We start from the raw sequence: 16,911 nt of genomic DNA, 5'->3' as shown, positions 1-16,911 counted from the left end.
TTTTTTTTTTAAAGAAAAAAATTGGCAAGGGTTTCCAGACACAAGTTACATAGGTAAGAGAGGGCAACCAAGGGCAACCGAAGTTGAGCCCACGTACATCAAAGCAGACTTTGGCTTTGGGTACCTATCCAAACTGAGCCTTCAAAGGTTCTGATGTTGCCCTATTGTTTAGTTTTAATCTTGTCTAAGCTTGCTCAGGAGAACCCACATTCAGAAGTATGGGAGAAGGGAAAAAGAACACACATTTTCCAAACTGTGATTTCAAAACAAAACAAAAAAATGTAAATCTACATGCTGCAGGGTAATACTGGTAAGCGTGGCTAGCTATTGTTGCTCCATGCTTTTCAATTTCCATATATTAGCATTCATTGCTGACATTATTAAATCCAAAGTTATTTGGATGCTTTGATCAGCAAATTGAATCTTGAGTCTATATATGATGTACCTATATTCACGTAAAGTTTACAAAACTATTACATTTCCCTATTCTAACTCTTCCCTCCACATGCTGTGAGTTTCCATATATCCCACAGCCATACATTCCAAACACAGAGTATTTTATTTAGTAATATATTCAAGAATTTAGATAAAAAGAAAAGCAATGGAAAATGTTTGGCAATCTCTATATAAACAGTTTCTATACATTTGGGTTGAATCATCCAGCAAGCTCTCATCTTGATATGCCTGTGACAGATAAAACTTTCATCACCAATATGCCCTCTTGACTTGGAGGTCAGGATACAGGGGGATCCGTATGACAAGAATCTCTTATACCCTTTATGGCTATCACAAAAATTAACATCACATTAAATATAAGCAAATCAGAATTTTGGCACTGATTTTCCACTCAGCACAAATAACCCCACTCTCCATTGTGAATGGGGGAGAAACAACAGCAGTGGCAACCACAACAAAAGAGTGGATTGTGTGTTCCCTACACAAAACAGAAAGCTGTGCCTATTCAAGAAATCTTGGCCATTTGTCAGAAATCAGAGAACTGACGCTGGAGCCCAATATTAGCTCCAGCCAAAGCAGTGGTGAATTACCTTGCCTTTGGAATCATCCCTATTAACTAGGAAAGACTCTCTGTTGCGGCACATGTCATATGGTCTTCATGCCGACTCAGAAACACTGAGGCACTTTCTTAAAACAAAACAAAGTAAAAAAAAAAAAAAAAAAAAAGACCAAAGCGAATGCAAATGGATTCACTGTGAGCGGTTTATCTATTATTTGCCCTTTTTATCTCTTATTTATGTTTCTTTTTAAGCTGAGGAATGAAGTGAAATGCTGATGAGAAACCTACTCTTATAATGCCTCCACTGTAATGATTTGTTATGAAACTGCTTTAAAACAGAGAAGCATTTTTCAGATAGCCATAAGAATCGAATGCACGTATTCACTAAGGAATATGATTTCTGTTTACCCATTTCAGTTCTGGTCACAAATGGGGAAGGAGGGTGCAGAATAAGGAGACTCCTCGAGCCTCTGCTGATGTGGCTTTGCAGCAGCTTCATGTAGGAAGCGCTGGCATTCCTTTAAAACTGGCAAGGGGTGCCAGCGTCAGCCTGTTGACTGCTGGATGAATATATATAGCACAAATAATGCTGTTCTTGAATCAGTTTTTGCCCAACTCCCACATAAACTTTCCATGGGAAAATCTCATAATGCCTGCATAAGTGATTTTATGAATCTAGCTTTCAGCTTTTGATAGAAGATTTCTTACTCTACTGGCTTTGATTCTTTATTGCATGAAGGGGTAGTGCCAAAAGCCCTCACATTAGCCTCGACCATACAGACATCGGAAATTTAATTTAAACCTTGGCAATCTTCCAGGATCATAAAACGCATACAAAAAAGATTTAAAAATTGGTATTTTTTCTGAGCACTAAATATGTAATTTCCACAAATGCAAGGACAACACAGGTTGCAGAATCTGTACACTGCAATGTAGACAGGCACTAAAACTACCGATAGGAGCTGAGTAGAAATCTGCAGTCTGCAGAGAACAAGCGGACAGTTGTTTTTCCCACTGAAGATGATACATTTTGAAATGAGTTGGACACTAACTGTATCTCTTTTCCATCAATAATACATCTAAATGTTCCTTTAAAAAAAAACAACAACCAAACCTAGAAGAACTTCTCTAAAAAAAGTTACATAGAGGTACAACCACAGATTACACTAATACTTCCATTCTCAAAAATCCCCTATACGCAAGCAAGCCTTACCGCATTGCTCCTGTCTTCCTCCTCAGAGCTGCCTTCTTGCCACCTCAATTCCCCATCCGGTACCTCACCAGTTTTAAGAAATATCCGACAATGATGTAGGGCTGATTTGTTGCACTGGGGTATATCTCACAAAAATGGAAAGCTTTTGCCGTGTTTTCACTTATAAAGAAAGCAACTTATTAAAGCAACTTCTGGGTTCACTGGCATCTTGGAGTCTAAAAGAAGTCCCAAAATTATTTGCAGAGGCTACAACAGCACCTTCTTTGAAGTAATGTTGCAACTTGTGCAAAGGAATTTGGGATGTACCTGAGATCTGAAGGTGCGGGCTACAAATTAACACAGCCAATTAGGTGGAGAAGCTGAGAGTCCAACACAGATGGGGCAAGATAACCACAACTGAATAAAAGGACTGCCAAAAGTAAGCCAGTTGGCTGAGTATAGATCGTGTCATCCTGCTCAACTAGCTGCTGCCCAATCAATAATCTGTTGCTGTTTGCTCTCCCCATGCCAATCAATCCAAACTAGGGCTGCTTCTAATTTTCCAATCTAGGAATAGCTTCAGAACATCCACAGTTGTTATTTCAAACAACTCAAGAGATAAATGTTTCATCCACACATCAGCGTGCGGATTCTTCCCAAAATGGGACTAGTCAAGAGTAAATAATTACTCCTGTAACAGTTTGATCTGATAAACCACAAGACATAACGCTGCAAAAGCGATCTTTGTACCATCAGCAGTCAGGAGAGAATCCAGCTTCTAAAATTACTTGATTAACTGATACAGGACCCAAATTGTGATAATTCTGTAGAGAATGTTTCACAATAAATACAGCCATTTTTTAGGGATTAGTATTAGCTATAAATTTCTTATCCCCTGAAATCTGGTACAACTGGATTTATGCTGCAAAGATGCCTTGCTTTACAAGAAGACAGAGATGAAATCAGAGCCAATTAAATTCAAGCATCTCTGAAACAATTCTTTTGTTAAGCAGTATGTATTGAAAGAATAAGAATACATGAGAGGAATTAGAAATTATCTTCGCAACTTGTCCGTGGCTTCTCTTCTTGTGAGTAATGAGAACAGCCCAAGATCACACAGATAAAAATCTTAATGTCATAAGACACTGGTATAACCATTTGTATGTAGATAACAAGATGAGCGTATATATGCACACATGACATAAGGAACAGAGACTGCAATAAACAGAAGTCACGTATTTGTGAAGTAGCTGATACTTGGGTCTTCTCCAGCATGAGAATTTACTGTTCAAACCAAACATAGATTCGAGTCTTCCTTTTTTAAAAAAATAACCTTCAGTATCATTGAATCCCACAGCATCTTGATAGGCCTTGGCCCATTAATAGAAAAAGAATTACTCTTTATGACGCCCAGATCTAAAGCATCGATTTGATTTCCCACCCTATTACACACCAACTTGTTGCAGGTCTGGATGTTCCTTTGAGTCTGAAACAAAAACGCCCAACAACTACGCTCGTAACACTCGCTCTTCATCCACACACAGCAGTACCTACACATTGTTCCCATTTTGCCTGCTCACAAGATGGCATGCTTGTCTCACTTCAACCCCGCAAATAAGTCTGTATTATGCTCACAGCATCAGGGATAATTAAAGGTTGGGCACGGAGGTGGTAGCGCTGTTAGCGAGCAGAGCAACGCGCTCCCACACCACCGATGGCACCGGCGGTGCTGCAGGTACGCCTCTGCTGCGGCGCCTGCGATGCTGCGTACGCACAGACCTCCTGGGTCTTGCTTCCCGAGCTCAAATGCGGGGAAGCAGCAGGGGCTCAGAAACTGCAAATCCCAGAAGAAAAATAGCGGCTTCTTTAGCCCAAACTGAACTTTGTCTACCTAGAACGCTACTGGCATCGGAGCTAAAGGGTAGTTGTGTAATTCAACAGTATGCTGTAATCTGGGCAACATACACACACTTGATTAGACTCTAAAATTACTGAAAATTACCATCTCCCTTGCGTCTTTCTAACAGCTTGACATATCGATGCCTAATGTCTCATTATGTTTCGATTTGAATCATGACTGTAAATCACTGGAAATACAGAAGAAGAATGAAACATAAGATTGGGGGGGGGGGGGGGGGGGGGGGGAGGCAAGGATGCATTATAGAGAGACTGGACTTCAGAAACTTCCTGAAAATATTAAAATCAGCAACAGAAACACCATATAAAACTCTGAGAAACAGCAAGTCTACAGCAGGTAGTGGAATAAAGATTACATGCTGCAGACCCAGTGGTTCACTCATCACAGGTAGAGGACTTGTTTGGATTTAAAGAAACAGCCTTTTTTTCTTTTTTTCTTTTCTTCAAAGACAGGTGTAGGGAATAGAAACAATAGGAACACTGCTGTACTCACATTCACAATAAAAGCTCTGAGAAAACAGAAAAGATACGACCTTTTATTTTAGCTATAGCAAGGGTGCACAAAATCTAGGACTTCTGTTCATGTGGCAAATACACACACTTAATTATATAGGCAGGCCCTTCGAGTTAACCTGTGTCCTTTATACCGGCAACCAGCTGCTAATTACTTGCTGCAAATCCCTACATTTTGCCCTGAATTCACAGCATCACAAGTCAATTTGGTCCTTGAATGGGGCAAAAAGGAGATATGTCTTAGGCTGTGCTGGAGCTGGCATGTGAGCACTGTAACTGAGATTCAAGAAGTGAGGAAATGTCAATGGTTTAGGCGTCAAGATGAGCAAAAGGAAGACCATTGTGCAAGCTCACACCGCCACAGCGATGCTGTGCAAGCTGGTAACAGTGAACCCACAAGAAAGCACTAGGCAGGGATTTTTTTTCACCGCCAGCTGAACTGCTTCCTGTAATTATAAATATACAAAGGTTAAAGTGAGAAAATTATTAAAATGCACTGATAAAAAATGAATTCCCAAAGAATACTCAAAAGATTAATCAACAACAGTCTATCAGCATAAGATACTGTGGCAACACAGCATTTCTGAAGCAGGCAGCCTGGCCTTTACTTGCTTTGCTACATGAGAAAAATCCAACATCAGATCGTGGGTACATCTAAACTGTGGGATACACTTCTGCAGCTCGCAGCTCCAAATGCACACCCTGGCAACATCCTGACTACACGTCAGAAAATCTGGTTTGGCACCATTCTTCTACGCACTTTGGACTCCATCAGTAGAAACCCAAGCGAACAGACGAAGTGCAACATGCACCATCCAGCAGATCAGGATTGCGGTGCCTGGCCTGCAAGAGAGAGCGAGCAACTGCTCATTGCTGGCTTATGCTTCCTATAAGCACTCCACATTTCAGCAACATTAAAGAGATGCTTTCTGCTCTGGTTTATAAAGCCATTTTTTATTATATTTCACCCTTTTTTTTTTTCCTTAAATAAAATAGTAGATCATTAAAAGAAAGGAGGGGCAATCCTGTGGTTAGACCAGTAGCCAAGGACTGGGAAATGTCTCTTAATTTCCTTTGTGTCCTCAGAAAAGCAGCATCATACGCTAACCGCTCCCACTCCAAAACAGCCATATCATGGCTATGTTTGTCCTGTTTTCATAACACTCATCAAGAAGTGAGCCTGGTCTTGAGGCCAAATGACAAGGCAGAGACTGAAACTCTACTACTTTATTCTCAAGTCACTTCTTTCCATTTGAACTAGTCCATCAGGGTCTAAAGTCTCATTTCAAACAGCTGCATCATGGATGATCTAACAAGACAAATACTCAAGTGAGTTTATACAGAAAGTACTAAGGCAACGGGATGATGACAAAGTTTTGTGGTATCTTCTATTCAGAGAAGTACTGAGATACAGAAAACTACTGAAAATTGTATTACACATTGGAATGAAAATTAGTAAGGAAGCGTGTATGCTCTGTGAAATAACAATCCCCGGCAGCTTATTAACTGTAAATGATATAAGAAGGAAAAAAAGAAAGAAAAAGACATCGTAGTTGACCACAATTATAAACCAATCTAAATCACACTTCAAAAGGTCTTATTTTGTCCCAGGCAAGAATTTTAGCAGAAACAAGTAAGTAATAATGTCACAGATGACAATGCATTAAGAAAACTATTTAAAATGTTCAAGAAAGATTAATATTAACTAAAATTAATGAAGATACAGAAGATGGGACTCTTCTCTATATGAACATGTGAACTGCAGCTCATTTAGACTAGCAACGCAACTGCTAGCAGCAGGTAAACATTAGGGAGGGAAAAGCTTAGGATCATGTTGGCATAAGAACAAATAGACTAGCCATGATTAATTTTGGGCTGAAAATGAGAAGGAAGGGTTTTAACTGACAAAGCAGCGAGGCTATGAAACATCCTTCCACCAGACGCAGTCAAGGCAAAAAAAACCCTGCCTAATTTTAGGATGAAGGTGGGTCACTTTATAAAAGGGATTACATATGGTGGTTGATGTTCAAAGAGCTACCCACTGCTCACAATTCCCACAGAACTTCAGGACAATGTACACGAATCCACTTTTCCATGGTATGCACAGCCTTACCACTCTTCCTTAAAAACGTACGTGCCAAGGGCACTGTTTCCTCAAAAGCAGATGGGGAAAAGGCTATTCTTTGTCTCTATCCTTTTTAAAAAATATATTTATTTTCATAGTGACTTTCTGCATTCCCCTTAAAGCCAATAGTCTTAAAAATACAGTATCTTCCGCCTCCAAAGAAAATACAAGATACGTAATGTTTCTTACTCGGGCAGACAGAATTAACTGTAACATTACCAGTATCAAAGCTTTTGCCAAAAAGCCACTTCCACCCTTTCTGTCTAACTGTCTTGCAAGTCATTTATATGTGTGACTGTGCCATACTCCAAACAGGCATTATACAGTTCTTTTTGTATTCTGAAGGCAGTTTAGTTATTAGAAAGGCCATGAGAAGGCAATTCTTGATCCCTCTACATAGGTTCACAAAAGACATACTCAGGGTTGCCCGCACTGCTTTGCCAGGACAACCTAACAGTGAAAAAAAAATTAGGTAAAGTTATTTTCAGTAAATTGTACACAAAGTCTGAGTGGGGCACGGGTCTACAGATACGCCGCATCTAGAACGAATTCAGGCAGTTTGAGACTACACTTTGTTCGTCATCAAAAAAAGAGTAAAAGATTGTGCTTTTTTTTTTTTGTTTTTGTAAGACAAAACACTTGCTAAAATTCTGAATGTTGCAGTTTTCAACCAAATTTCATCTATTTGGATGAAACCAAAGGTGATGCCTGCTGCTCTCTCTACTGAAGAAAATGGAAACTTTTGAACTTTTGCTCTGATTCAACGGTGACAGAATGCTATCCATCTCCCTGCTCGTTCTTGGAGCCACCCCATCTCCCTAGCCTGTTGCAACACCCCTGTTTTCACACAATACACAATGCAAAAACAAAGATGGCAACAGATGGCTAAGCAGAGAAGCCTTATGTGGTCAAACTGACCAACACAACCCTTACAATTCCTAAAAAGCTTTTTATGGGGTTCATTTGGGCCTGACCAACCTTCACACATTATTTTGGCTTAGCTGTGTAAACACCAGGCCATTTGCTCTAAGTTTCTTCTTTTTCCACAATAGCACGATATACCACTATTACTTTTTTCCTTTCTGCTACACTGAAATGCATTTAAACACGTATTTATTTATGGTACATACTGTTTGCTAGAACTGGGGCTCTTCAAAAATCCATGTTTTGGCAGGCCTTCCCAGCATCTCACTTCTGCCTGACGTATCACATGAAGCTCTTTTTTTCCCTGGCAATATATCGGAGTTTTTGCTTCTGCTTGCGAAAAATGCGAAGATTCAAGACTTCCCCCAGCAAGCAGGTACAGCGCGAAGGAGAGGGTAACCCTGACAGGGGTCAAAGTAAAGCTCGGGGACATTTCTCGGCGGAGGCAGAGCTGTCACCTAGTCGAGCAGAGGGTGCCACGGGCAGATCCAGTAGCCGGGATCCGAGGGTGCAATTTCACGATGGGCTTAAGCCACGTTGGCCCTGAAGGAGCCCTGCCCTTCCCTTCACCCGCCGCCTGCGTGCCCAGGCCCTGCCCTGCGCCTGCACCCACGCTCTGGCCAAGAACGCCCCGCTCGTGCCCCGGGGCTGCCAGGAGGCCGGTCAGACTGTCCCTTTCGGTGGCGGCTCAGGCTTGGATCAAAGGAGCTCACTTCTCCTCTGGAGAGCTGTTCCCCAGCACATTTCCAGCCCAGCACCCGTCTCCTTATCTGCCTCTGCAAATTCAACCAGCGCTGGAACTGTACTAGCACTAGGCCCACGCAAGCCAGGGAAAGGGTCACACACCTGAAAAACCCCCAGCAGAGCCCAAATCGCGCCATTACCTGCTCCTCAGCCCAGAAGACCTACTAGGTGGTTCACCATGCCGAAGGTCCTCAGCTAGAGGCCGTATGTCTCGTCTGCCCGACCGCAAGAAGGCCGCATGCAGTGCAAGCGCTGCCGCCCACCCGTGCAACCAGGCTCCTGCACGTCTGCAGTCCTCCTTGCCAGTGTACGGGGAAAGCAAAACCATCAGAAACGGTGTGGGTGAATGAAAATAAGCCATACCATAAAGGAGGGAGTGGTTAAAAAGACTTTTTGAAAAAAGAGAGAGAGAGGGGGGAAAAAAAAAGATTCCAGGAGAAAACAATCTCTATCTGCCAGGAAATGCAAGTGCTGTCTTCAGAAAAGTAAAATCATTATTGCAAGCAAACTGATTCATTAAATAACATGCAGGGGAGGATTATAATGCTTTCCTTGTCATTAAAATGCTTTGAAACTATACTTCTGTAAGATATGCTAATGATATTCAGCTTTTGTATTACACAGCAGAAGCTATGCTCTGGGTGGAATTTGGTGCACTGTGTTACACGGGAGTTCAGGCTAGAAAAGCAGTTATTAGTTCACATTGACTATAAACACATTTAAAATGCACACAAAAACTGGCCGTACCATACAGAAACCAGATGTAAAGGTGATGAACTGGTCTGCACCAAGTGATACATTCCCTTTCCACCCAGGAACCTCCTTCTACAAGGGAGAATCCTATCTTTGGCACACTTTTCTCTAAAATCAAAAGCCTGCTTGCATGCTGAAAGTCTAATCAATTTTTTTTTCACCCCTGTGTCCACATCTGAATGCTACTACTAAAGAACAACACTATTAGAAATAAACTATCAGTTTATGTTTACCTTTTTACCTGGTAGTTCAAGGATTTTTATTTCAGTGAAATTAAGTTCTGGCGTATTTTGACCAATTTATGTAAGTTCTTATTAAAAATAGCAAAATGCAGGCTCAGAAACCCAGTGGAATTGGCACAATCAAATTTTCACGCGATTTATCAGCTTCACTGTCACAGTAACTAACTCAGTGCATTTTTTTGCTTGGTTCTCTCTGTAACCTGTCAGGAGAAGTCACTCTATCAAATAGAAACGTAACACTATTTTTATTGCTTATCTCTTTTGCCCTGGGTTACATCAGTAAGTCATCTCCCTCCGTCAACTTGACAAGAGTCTTTTTGGTGTTGACCTTAAAAGGATACAGCTGTGACAACTTTTTTTTTTTTTAATAGTTCTCAGCTGAATATTTGTTCTTGGTAGTCCAGGGTCTTCATCTGGTACTGTTTTACCCTGTGGGTAGACTGAGTGCAAAGCTTTGGTCATTCAGTCCGATAGTACCTTGCAGCCTTTATGGCAAAAGGCACTGGAGAAGTCAGAGGTAGATTTTATTCTGGCAAAACCACAATTAATTACAAGAGGTCTTCTAGATTCAGTTGTATTTTCTTAAAGCTCTGTAATTAACAAGTACGAACACACATCCTTCTTTTCACAGCCTTTGCTCAAGATATCAAGAACTCCAATCCCTGGACTCAATCATCCCCGGCATTTTCACTGGTGTTACGTAACTAATTGTGCCTGACTCTCTTCAGGTCCCAGAATTTGAAGATCAGGATCAAAAAACTGCTCAGGATTTCAGAATGAGGAAGGAAGAATGTACTACCAATGATATACTATCAACTTGTCTTAACACAATACCCCAAATAGGGGATATTTGGCAAATACAAAAACATTTAGGTAATCTGAAAATAGCACTTAATATTTCTGCCACAGATCATCCAATAAATGCAACACATTATTGATTTAATGAAGTAATATGATTTTGTGCCAAATCCCTCAAAAAGTAAAGAGGAACAGGTACACGGCATATTTTGAATTCATTGCAGTATCTGCACTGATGGTTATTTACACGGAAATAGACTTTAATCACAGCAATTTATACATCACCAGTTTTAATCATGATTTAAATTGGCAGGCTAAAAATGTCAACATACACATACAATGAGGTTAAAAGAAATTATTTATGTTTTCACTTTATTTCTGAAAAGTGACACGTGGGGAAATAATTATTAAAAGATGTGAGCTGTAACTAAATGTAGTTGTTTTATCAAAGGAAGGAGTCTTCCTTTGGATAGTGACTTGTATACATCGTATCTATATGCACTTAATTAAGCTGTTACACAGCTCAACATCTTCTTTTGTGTTTACAAATGTTTTTATGTGGATACATTTTACAGATTTCATTCCATGCTTTCTATTTACTAGATAATAAGTTTTTTTATGGTTTATGAAAGCTGGAATTAAATTAAAAATCATTAAAAACCTCTTTAAAGTATTATTGTTCGTCAATTCAATGATGCCTGAGGTATGCAACAAGAAAAAAAAGACATTTACAAAACCTGTTTTGCATTTAAAACTAATCTAAACAAAGAATTACACGTGATTTGTTCACTGTACAATTGTTCATCCAATTGTTTTGGTTTATCACATTCTAGAGGTAACAAATTTCATCATCTCATGCTCTATTTTCATCCACAGAATAGAAAAGGAAAATAAGCTTTCTGTTGCCCCCCCCCCCCCCATTTCTGGTAATCTTAGTTTTGAAAATGAGAGTCACTGAGCAGAATGTAAAATGGAGAAAATAGTGTCTCTGCACCAGCAAAGGAAGCCGCTGGCAAAAGCCAGTTTAATCACTTCCACAAACTGGTTCCAGGTGTTTAGCTAGCCATTTCCACCAGGATTGTGGTGTGACTTTACTTAAAACTTTGGCAGTGAATAGGTAAATAAACACAATCAAACAGTACAGCAAGCTGTGTAGACTTAGACCTTAACACAGATCAAAATCTGAAAGTCTTATTTTTAAAAGGTAAATATTTAAGTCTTTTTTTAAATATAGGTTTTTCTATTTCTTAAAAAATGGGTTTTTTTCTTAAGCATTAATTACTATGTAACTTTGTTATTCATATTAGATTAGTTAGGAGTCCAGTGACTGTTTTAATATATACTGCAGTAGTTTCATATAACATCTTTCGGGATAGAAAATATGCTTTAATATGCTATACATTAAAAATCAAACCACATACATGATGCTACCAGTTTCGCTATGCTCCTGCAAGTATCTGCAACATCAGACTATTATGCATGATGATCACAGAAGAGAAAAACCTAACTGGCAGAAGTCTCAATGGGCTTAAACCAGAACAAAAAAGTGTACTTAATTTATGAGCTGAAAGTCTGTCTGCAGTTTGGCACATACAGCACATCACACCATGTAATTTTATAAAAATCAAATAACTTTGCAAATCACTTCAAATATTTCCTCTCTCATTGGTTTTAATCATGTTTGAAAGGAGAGAAAAAAATTACAGGATGAAATGAAAGCAAAATATAATGATCTAGGACCATTATTCTCCTGAACGAACGTTCTGAAATTTTTTGGATCATGGACCACTGTCAAACTTCAAACATAACAGGGAACCACTACGCAGCCTTCACATCAAACTTTTAATTAAAACCCCTAAATGGATGATATGATACTGCAGATCAGTATCATACCATGATTATATGTGTCTGCAGACCACAATTTGGAAACAAATATATTAAAGGATTAATTTACCAAAGGGAATGCTAGTCTCTGGGCTTCTTGGAATATTCATACTATATATTGAGATACTACACAGCATCTTAGCATGCAGATATCTTAAAGCCTCCATTCTATAAGTTTTTAACATTACAGGTGAAAAATACCTGTTTGAGACAGGATTTTTTCATGAAGTGTCATGAGACAATTCCAAGATGATTGTAGGAAAAAAAATGCTGCTTTATCCTGATAACTCCCTCTCAATCTAGATTGCTGGGTGGTTTGGGTTTTTTTTTTCCAAGCAAACTGACCAGACTCACATCCTCTTTACAATAAAGTATCCATAAAATGAGGTCAAAAAGTGATTTCCAAAGGTGACCCAGAAAGAACCAGCCTATGAGCAGGAAAAGCTCTGCTTGCTTCAGGTCAGGCTTATCACTGCAGAATGTGGAACAGAATTTTGGGTTTTATATATACACACATGCATATATTATTTTTTAATATATATACCTACAAGATAAACCAAAATTATGTTTCATATATATATATATATGTGCATTTATATATTAAGGCATTCAGGAGGAAAGGCAAATTAAAAAAAAAAAAAAGACTATTCATTCTAAGGGCTTTATCTAAGTTCATTTGCGGGGGGGGGGGGGGGGGGGGGGGCGAGGATTGTCCCGAGGCTGGAGTGGGACAGCCGTGACTGCTGCTTTCTGCCCGGCACTTGAGTGACAGACAGAGCGGGGGGAAGAGCCGTTAATCACCGCGTTCTGGGAACCGGGCAGAGAGAGAGGGAGCAACTGCTTTCCGCAACGCTTCCTGCGATAAGGCAGCCAGCGCTGGCACACGGGCGGACACACGGACACACGCACACACGCGAGAGAGAGGCAGCTACGCGGCGCAAAGCTTCATGCGACTGCAAACGTGACCCGCGGCCCTGCACCGCCGACACACGGACGGACAGACGGACAGAGTCCTTTCAGCTCTCGCCAGACGCGCTGCCGGGGGGGTGCCGAGGTGCGGGCGCGAAGGGGAACCCCGCGCTTCCCCCCCGCCCTCCCTCCGCAGGCCGGCGGCGGGCAGAGCCGGCGGGAGCCCGCCCCGTGCCGCGCCGTGCCCCGCCGCCGGCGCTTATCGGTGATGCTCATTCATGACACGGACCCAGAACTTCAACGCTGAACAAAGGAAGCCGGACTGATACAGCAGTACAGCTGGGTTTGTATTTCTTTCTTTTTTGGGTTTGTTTTTGGTTTTTTTTTTTTTGGAAAGGACGATCCCAGCAAAACCTTCTTCGCTGACAGGCAACGTGGTATCCCCCCCGCCCCTTCCCAAGGCACTCTTAAGTCCTTACAGACTTGCAAAGGAGTGTAAATAAGGTAGGGGAGGCAGCAGTACAGGCATTAACGCCAACAGGTCCCCATATCATCCGATAACTTCCCCTTACATGCACAGTACAATACGAGTTTGCTGATCACAGCTTTTCCATTGTACCAGAGCCAAGTGCAGGCAATTACTTACACTTATGTAGACTTTTATAAGAGATAACAGTTATCTCTATTGAAAAGGCACAAGCTGGGGTTTTTTTCCTCCTCCTTTTTTTTTTTTTTTAAATTTGTCTTTCATTACTAAACTGGTTAAAAAACACAAAAGGGTTTCTGTGCAGGGCACTGATTCACCCAACCCTCTGCAGAGCCCCACAACGAGGAGAGCTGCCAGCCTCCTCGCACCGCCGAGGAGCGTTTCATCCAGGCCTGGAAAAGCCCTGGCGTAAACCAGCCCATCTAGCTTTTAAGGCGCACGCTAACTGTCGGGGGTGCGTACCGCCACCCACGCACACTCGGGACGGTCCGGAGGTGCCGGGGCCGAGCGGGCCCGGGCCCGGAGGGGCTGCGCCCGGATCCCCCCGCCCGCCGCTGCGGGCAACGCGCCGCGCAGCCCCGCCGCGGCAGCGCAACAGCCGCCCCCCGGGCAGCGGCGTGTCCCGTCGTGAGGCGCTCCAGCCAGATCCAAACCACTCGGATCCAGGTGAAACGAGCCATCTCGGGCCCTGCTGCCTCCGCTAGCCACGTCCCCGTAGCCAAGATAAAGGCAGGAGCAATCTACGCATTTTTAATGCAAATGAGATGCAGCCCTCGGGCGCTTAGCAAATTGCCAATGCATTGGGGATGCCCCTGCTCTTCTAGCTTTGTTTCCACATGCGCTGAAAGTTGATGAGTGCTGGTTGTGTTTTTCTTCCCAGCGCTGAAGGACACGGCACAGATATAGGAAGTAGGAAAACCGATCTTTCAGTAGGGCTTATAGACCAGGTGGCCGCTGCCAGCATCTTTAGTTATATCCAGTACGTCTAGCAGTGCCATTTCACTGGTACTCCTGCTAAAATTGACGTTGGGTAATTTTAACTCGGAGCCAGCACCTCCGAGCAAAGGGAGGGGTCACCATCTCTGCATTCACTTTTTAAGCAAAACTATCTGACCCTTACACATTTGAGGGAAAGGATTTCCACACAGGCGGCCTACCTGTAGCTATAAACCACGGGCATTTTACATGCTGCAGAAGCATTACACGACAGCAAATGAAAGAGGGCTTCCATTGCCTTAGTATGAACTCACACGTGTGTTTAAAGCAGATATTAAAAACATGATTCACCGTAATGAAGACATCCCAAACAACTATTTAAAGTGATTCAAAATACAACATTTGGGGGTGGGGAGGTGACCATACAGTGCACCTACCCTTCCCCACCCCCCCAAAAAAAACACAAACTCCAATAATAAGAAGAAATAAATAATAATGATAATGGCACATACTTATACTTTATCCAGAAGTACAGCAGGTTTCTTAACAAGATTAGGTCTCGCTTTCAGTTTCACTCACCACTGAACTACTCAGCTTTGAGGACTGCGTTAAAGAGGTGTGGAGTGTTACTTAGGAGTTACAGAAAGTACACTGGCATGTTAAAGAAAGATGGAAAAAAACAGTATCATAATCTATATAGGGAAATGATGGCTAAAACAGAAGATACGAGTCTAAAACACTGCTCAACAAATCTTTTGTTCCCCAAATGCACACATACGTAGTAACAGGAGCTCTGAATACTTACTAAACTTATGCAGAGGAATAAATGGGTATCTGTTGCGTGACTTACAAAGCCAGAGGAAAAAGGAGCAAATTTTTCATGGAAGCCTCGGATCATATAGGCTGCGTTGGCCTCATTCACAGCCTCCTCCTTTCACTTCAACATGTAGAAGAAAGCCTTAGCAATATTCATCTTAGAAATCCAAAACATTGCAGGGACCACACTGCAGCAACAGATGAATCTGCTTCACATGCATTGACGTACCTCCTCAACGTCTGAAAGAAATTCCAGCTCCAGTCAACCCACAAGAGACATGTTGCCTGACTGTACCTTGATGGTATTGTTTATGAAGAAGATGATTTACACACTCGTAATGATTTAAGCAGCTACTTTGCATACATTACAGAGACAACCTGAAACATGTGACCTGCTTCACAGGGCAGGATTATACCTCTGTTCTTGTTGTGTCATGTGCAACCACATTATTTAGTAGTTAAAGCCCAAGTGAGCACTCTGGTATTCCAATGCCCTCGCCGTGCATACAGCGCGAGAGTTTCGGCATGCCTCTGAAACCAAACCTTAGCCTCCCAACTTCTAAAGATAGACAGTTAAATAAATGATATAATTGTCAAAGGGGCTCAGTCAAACCTACCACATGGCTCTGCCCACTCAGGATTATGACGTTTGCTGGCAGACTTTTTAGGACAGGAAATCTTTCATGGTGTTAATAAATTTGTAACAATGATCATATTCTTAGGGGCCACTCCAATACAAACTTTCATTAGCACTTACACCACCTCTCGCAAAGCACTGAGAATGTATGCATGATCATCATCAGTTAGGAATAAACAGTAAGAACTTTAAATCCTTTTTTCTGACGTTGTTTTAAAAAAAAGTCAAAAGCTTTTAAGAAAAATGGAAACTAACATCCGAAGAACAGCTGGGCTCATAGCCTATCAGTGCTCCTTCATAATTTTGAGTTGTTTTTATTGATCCATACACTTCTTATGCACAACTTCGTTACTGCTTTGATAATTACAAGATAATTAAATACAAGACAGAGCATGTATCATGCCGGGGAATCATTTAGTGAGTGAAATGTTGTGCTGAAAAGTGGAATTCTTTCTGTCACTCACGGCACGGTGATACATGAGTAACAAACACAACAGGAGCTATTTTGGGGATGATCCAATGGCCTACCAGAGCCACAGAGGGCAGCAGCAAAAGATAAGGTTCGGAATTAAATGGAAGTCCCGCTGCACAGGCCTTCACACTTCTCAAACACATAAAACAACAGGACATTAACACGCAGGTTTACCTCAGCTTCAGAGCAAGTACAGCACTTGCCATATAATATGTAAGAAAAAAAGTCAATGTCTGAAAAATTTCGATTTAAGAAGAGAGGAAAACTGCTGGGTGGAGGGGGAAGTATCTTAGCAGCACCAGGAGTGAAGGCACCAAAGCTCTGTTCACAGCTTTGCCACTGGCTCACTCTAACACTGCAGTTATTTAGTTTCCCTGTGCCTTGGCTCACCCATCAGTACAATGGGTATAATACTTCATCCTGTCCTTAAGAGGCAATTACTGCTTGTAAAATACTCTGGGAACCTTGATTAAAATGCACTGCAGCTTTGTGGTAAGTATTCCCTCTAAAAGAGCGCGCGAGCTGGGTTTTGACGGTGGGAAGTACT

General features: G+C 41.6%; 1 protein-coding gene across 9 annotated transcripts in view; it reads right to left on the bottom strand.

The window, feature by feature from the left end:
• Positions 1–16,911, bottom strand: part of TRPS1 (transcriptional repressor GATA binding 1) — a 222,280-nt gene that overhangs the window by 188,387 nt on the left and 16,982 nt on the right. Inside the window, exon 1 of one of the 9 annotated variants that reach the window (XM_030012203.2) lies at positions 15,245–15,906. The exons of the other annotated variants lie outside the window; for them this stretch is intronic. The gene's annotated coding sequence lies outside the window, so the exon portion shown is untranslated. Of the gene's footprint in view, positions 1–15,244; positions 15,907–16,911 lie in introns of those variants that run through there. 9 annotated transcript variants of the gene reach the window in all.

Source organism: Aquila chrysaetos, chromosome 4 (genome assembly GCF_900496995.4).
Source record: "Aquila chrysaetos chrysaetos chromosome 4, bAquChr1.4, whole genome shotgun sequence".
Taxonomy (NCBI): Eukaryota; Metazoa; Chordata; class Aves; order Accipitriformes; family Accipitridae; genus Aquila; species Aquila chrysaetos.
The sequence above is the reverse complement of the archived record's forward strand: the minus strand, read 5'-3'. Positions and strand labels throughout refer to the sequence as shown.